This window comes from Ailuropoda melanoleuca, chromosome 1 (genome assembly GCF_002007445.2).
Source record: "Ailuropoda melanoleuca isolate Jingjing chromosome 1, ASM200744v2, whole genome shotgun sequence".
Lineage (NCBI taxonomy): Eukaryota > Metazoa > Chordata > Mammalia > Carnivora > Ursidae > Ailuropoda > Ailuropoda melanoleuca.
The window spans coordinates 163,230,047-163,236,046 of NC_048218.1; positions in this window are offsets into that span (position 1 = coordinate 163,230,047).

A 6,000-nucleotide genomic window follows, 5' to 3' on the forward strand; every position below is an offset into this window, starting at 1 on the left:
TTATCAGTATCACGGTTATTGATGGTTTATTAATAATATCCTTCAAAGCCCAATGCCAAAGCCACGTCTTTCATGAAAATTTTCCAATCCTCATGTGAGGTGTTATCCTCTTCTGAACTACCTGAATATTGCCCTACCTGTCACTTAGCACACTTGCAGGTACTGCGGACCAATTGAGTAGTTGCCAGCCACATATGGCCATTGCCCTTTAGATGAGGCTGGTCCAAACTGAGATCTGCTATAGGTGTAAGATATATCCATAGCCAAAGACTCTGTATAAATAAAAAGAAATATTAAAAAGTTTCATCAGTATTTAAATTTTTAATATTTTAATTTTTATTGATTACATGTTGAAGTGATAATATTGAACATATTAGGTTAAATAAAATATATTAAAATTAATCTCACCTGATTCTTTTTATTTTTAATTAAAATTGCACACATGATTTCCTTTATATTGCTACCAGAGAGCACTATTCTAAGGTAGTTATTTTTAACAACTGTTCTGATTAGAAAATATAGTTCATAGTCATGGTATAAAGTGGAGAAAATATAGAAAATCACAGGGTAGGAAAGGTGGTGTATCTCACCACTCAGGAAGAAACACTACTGTATATGTTCTAGGATTTTTATTTATAAATATATATATTTTTGGTAAAACAGGTTTTTTTACAAAGCCAAGATTATAACCTAAATGTTTTGTTGCCTGCCTTTTCCATTTACCATAGTATAAATCTTTCCTCTTTCATTAAATCTTTTTTTAAAATATTTTATTTATTTATTCATGAGAAACAGAGAGAGAGGCAAAGAGAGAGAGAGAAGCAGCCTCCCCGAGGAGCAGGGAGCCCGATGTGGGACTCAATCCGAGGACCCTAGAATCGTGAGCTGAACTGAAGACAGATGTTTAACAAACTGAGCCACCCAGGTGCCCCTGTTTCATTAAATCTTCTATAGTTTCCTTTTTAATGGCTGCATAAGTATCCTGTTTATGGCTATACCACATACTTCATTAAGCCAATCTGTGAACATGCCAGAGATATGCTAGATGCTCACCAATCCTGTTTCCTCTTCTTGGACATAGTGGAAGATTGTGTTTCCCAGCATCCCTTGCAGTTAGTTGTGGCCACATGACCAGGTTCTGGCCAATAAAATGTGGTCAGAATGATGTAAGCCATATCCAGCCCATAACAAATCCAGGCGTTCCTCTTTGCTCTCTCTCTCTTCATTCATCTGTTGGATGAATGCAGGGGTCTAGATGAGGACTCTGAGGTTGTGAAAGATAGTAGAACTACAAGGTAAAAGGAGTCAGGATCCCTAAATCACTACATGGAAAGTCACCAAACAACCATCTCCAACTGTATCATGAATGAAAAATAAACTTTGTGTTAAGCCACTGAGATTTGGTATTATTTGTTAAAGCAAGCTAGTATTAATTCCCTTAACACCTAGTATGAGCATTCGGATTACTTCTGTTTTATGTTTTTATAATCTGCAGCATTAGGATAAATTCCTAGAAGTTGAATTGCAGTGTCAAAGGATATGTACATTTTTACAATTTTTTTTAAAGATTTTATTTATTTATTTGACAGAGATAGAGACAGCCAGCAAGAAAGGGAACACAAGCAGGGGGAGTGGGAGAGGAAGAAGCAGGCTCATAGTAGAGGAGCCTGATGTGGGGCTCGAACCCATAACGCCGGGATCACGCCCTGAGCCGAAGGCAGACGCTTAACCGCTGTGCAACCCAGGCGCCCCCATTTTTACAATTTTTGGAAACTACTGTCAAAATTCCCTTCAGACTTCTTGTATTCCTTACCAGACAGAAGCCATTTGATAAATTTCACTTTGATTTCTTCTAAGTATCTTGTAGATAATAGGTATGTGTTAAATACTAAACAAATGTACATATGCTCAAAGTACATATGCAAAAGGAAATTACTTTCCAAATAATGACTCCAAAGTATAGATTTCAGAAACTGCATGAATTGTATGAATGCCTTTAAGAAATACAGGTTATAGAAAAATGGCAGCAAGTAACATCAATGTGCTTGGCTGAGAACTGCTTTTAAAAAGAAGGTGTGTTCATTTCTACTTGTCACAGTGAAGCCATGAATAGAGTCAGCTGGTTTGGGCATATACCTCCCACACCATGGGTTGCTGATATGCAGTTGGCCACTTGCTTTTTTTTTTTTTTTTTTTTTTTTGCCCTTCTTGTTCCTCCATGGATTCTCCATATGAATCTCATTGCCTATGTCTGTGCTATGCATTTTTTTTCATGTATCACAAATGGTGATTTATTTGTAACTACATTTAGTCCTTTTAGAGACATAGATATCAGATTTGGGAGGGGTGAAGTTAAGACTAAATAATTTTTAAGATTCTGTCTGAATGTAAAATTCCACGAGAGGTTCTGCAAAGAAATGAATTTAATTATCTAGTGCATGGGCCTACTCTAAAAGAAATCACTGACCAGACTGGAGGCCAAATTTTAGTCTTTTGAACGTTTAGTTTTCTAGAAGCCCAAGCAGTGACAACAGCTTATCTTTCTTTTAACCACAAACCAATGCTGTTTCTTCTTGTTAAAAATCACTGAAATAACGCCAACCCCTCATTACCCAACAATGCAAGTTTATGTGAAAAATTCTTTCAGAACAATATAGTTTTACTTTGAGTGGAGTTGAAGTTTTCAAGTCCTCAGGATGCTGAGAACAGCAAAAACCCATATTCTAAGTCTTCCTATAATGAGGTAATTCTCGTGCTATTGTAGTGAACACTTCTACTGAGTTCAATGAAAAAACCTAGTGTATTCTAAATAAATGGGGCCACCATGGCCCTTGACCTTATTTCTGAAAATTTCTTAATCATTGAGACACATCGACCACAGAGGAATGAGAATAAAATCCTGTCGTATTCTTTCTTGAAGGTTAATGGAGTTGTAGACCAAATGGATTTGAGAACACCCCGAGAACAGCTACACGGTTAAAATATCTATTTGATACTAAACAACATTGCTGGTTTGTTTTCTGTAGCTGAATTGACCTGACTGCCCAGCTATTGAGTGTCACAAAGACAGGCCTCCTTGTGGAGGATGAGGAAGGAAATAGTATCTTGTAACTAAATGTTACTAAATGTTACATCTCTTGAATTGCTCAGAAAGAGATGGGCTTTGGGGGAGCAAAGATGCTGGCATAAGTATTTCTTTGTTTTATTTGGACCTTTTTTGTTCTTCTGTGGTTAGATGGTGTTCTTTAAACGATAAACCCATCATCTTCTTAGACTGGCCCAATGGCAGGACTCTAGGTGAGACGTGCTATCCACCAACTTCCTTTGCAATCTCTCTCTCTTTCATACTCAGTCAAAACCAAGGCTAAGAAAGTCTCCTCTGAAGGACAAGACCCCATCAGGCCAAAGAGCGGTAGAGCTGAAGTGTGACTCACACATGAGGAAAATGAGACACAAGGAAGAACTATCTTATTCTCTGCATTGACTATCTTCCACCTATCTCCCCTCCCACAGTAGCAGTTCTGTGAACACAGCGATCTCATTCTCCAGCACCTAGAACATGCCTGGCATTTACAGGACGCCCACAAATACATTTCTGAAAGGCAGAAGTAAGAGAAGAGAGCCATGAAACTCTTCCAGGAGAAAATTTTTAAGAAAGAGCGAAAGTGCCAGGTTGCCTAATGCCTGGATGGTCAGTATTTATCGACCACCTATAATACGCTCGATGTGGCACCCAAAATAGAAACAGGAGTAGAAGCAATAACAGAATAAGATTCCAATCATTTTCTAGTCCGAAAGCAAGTTTCTAGCTTACATCAACTTATATCTGAGAAATGGATCTCAAAAAAGGGCGGAAAAATACTCATTGGCTTTAAAGGAAACCACATGCCTTTCATTACGAGCATGCTCTCTGCTGTTTTGCATAAGTGACTTCCCCTATCTCTAAATCAATTGATGGTATGAGAACGGCTACCTATGCTCCCATCAGATGACATTTGCCCTTTTTCTTTGCCATTTAGTGTATGTTTTTAAATAATATAGGGGCATTGAGACTCTTTAAACAAGAAAAGCATTTCAGGGATCCATTTTGCATCACCTTGATCATCAAGAGGAAGGCTAAGCGTGGCTCGATTGGACAATGGTGGGGACAAAGAGTCTGGGCAAAGTAGAATTCTCCTTTATTGTAAAGAGCTTTACCTGCAAAAATCACTTGGCCTTTCTTGTGGCTCGTTTCATGGGTGATTCCTCCTCGTTCATGGACAAGCACCAAGCACAAGGCCCTTTGTAGGTCTTCAGTAGATTGTTTATTACGTTTAGCAAAATCCTCTCCAGATGCTCTCCCTACCCTCGAAACTGAGGCTCGTTGCCCTTCTCGTCTCCTTTCTTTGTCCGGGCCACCTTCATTTTGGCTTTAGCTGTACACGGTACCTGGGGAAATGACTGCCCTAATCATAATCTTTAAGATCTCTACAGAAAGTGTCTATAACTGGAATTTCCTCATTACTTTAATGTCCTTCTAGTCATAGCTTCACGGGCCTATTATGTGTAAATTAGAAACACATTATTCCACCAGCAAAGCTTTTCTTTCAAATGCATAGAATTTTATAACCTGTCACAATCTATTAAATTCCAAATTGTTTGTACTGAAACTGACTTTTTTCTGTAAGAAGATGTCAAAGGATCTTAATTTCAGCTAATTCTGGCAACCAAAACGAGTCTCCTCTACTTAATAGCTGGCAGTGGTCTCTGCAGTAAAATGCTTCCAGGAACAATTGGAAATTACTAAGATAATAGTGTGTTTCTTTAGATTAGTATCACCCCTGAAATGTGAAGCTTTTGCCAATTCAAAGCTCCTTGGCTGTCTTTCTAAAACTGAATTTCCTGAAAATTTCTTAAATATTAAGAAGAGTTGACGTAAGTAGACAAGAAGACAGCAAACAGGAAAGCTAATGGACAGACTGTGAGTGACCTGTAGAGAGTTCTAGAATTTCATATGGGCTATTTCCAAATAAGGGAAAACTTGGCAGGCATGAGTTTGGAATTCTCTTTAGTTTGTCGTTCTTTTCAGAGCCCGATACTACTTTTATTGGTATTGCTTTATGGCTTCATGGCCATCAGCTGGAGTATTTCCAGAGATGATATGTTTTTGGGTGGGAAAAGCATCATTTCCTTCACAACCAGCTCATTAAGTGTGATGTAAACTCAGCACTGCAGTGAAGAGTTTGCCATTAGTCATCAGATCTGACTTTGGATGTGAACTCAACTAGCTAATACCAAGGAGCTACTGTGGGGCGAACCAAGGAGAACTCTGTGCTTCATGCTTGATGGGGAGTAACTAATAATAATAGCTAACGCTGATTAAATGCCAGGCATGACAGTAAGTGCTTCGTGCACGCTAGCTTATGTAATCTGCAAAACATAGGAATAAAAAAATACAAAGCCTCTGGGGCAGATTGTACTATTCTTCCCATTTCATGGAGGGCAAGCCTAAGGCTAAAGAGGGAGACTTAAGTTTCGAGTTCAGGTCACCCTTGAAGGTTTTGTTTTAGAAAACATCATCAATTTCTCCAGTATGAGATGAGCTGGATCACAAAAATGTTCCAGACACTGGAGCTTTCTTGTTGGTGCTGGTAGGTCTCCTTGAATTTATGTGGCCACCGAGCACGTATTCTCCAGTAAGTAGGGGTGATGCGTGTCTGAAGATATTCCTAAAGCAGGAGAGGCACTGCATTCAAAACAGACGTGTTATAGACAGATTCTCAAGGCATTCCAGATGACTGGTCAATCCAGTCAATTTAGGACTGAACAGTTCAAACTGATGGGTTGTCTAAGCATTGTGCCGACAAAGTTTCAGGCAAACGACCAGTCAATTTCTGTGAACCCATCATTCCAACTGCTTGGCCTTGTGTACCCAAACTAATTGTTGGATGTTTTTCACTTTTCTCTCATTTGTTTTTTACATTATATGATTTTCCTTGCTTAACTTTCCTATTTCTGTTT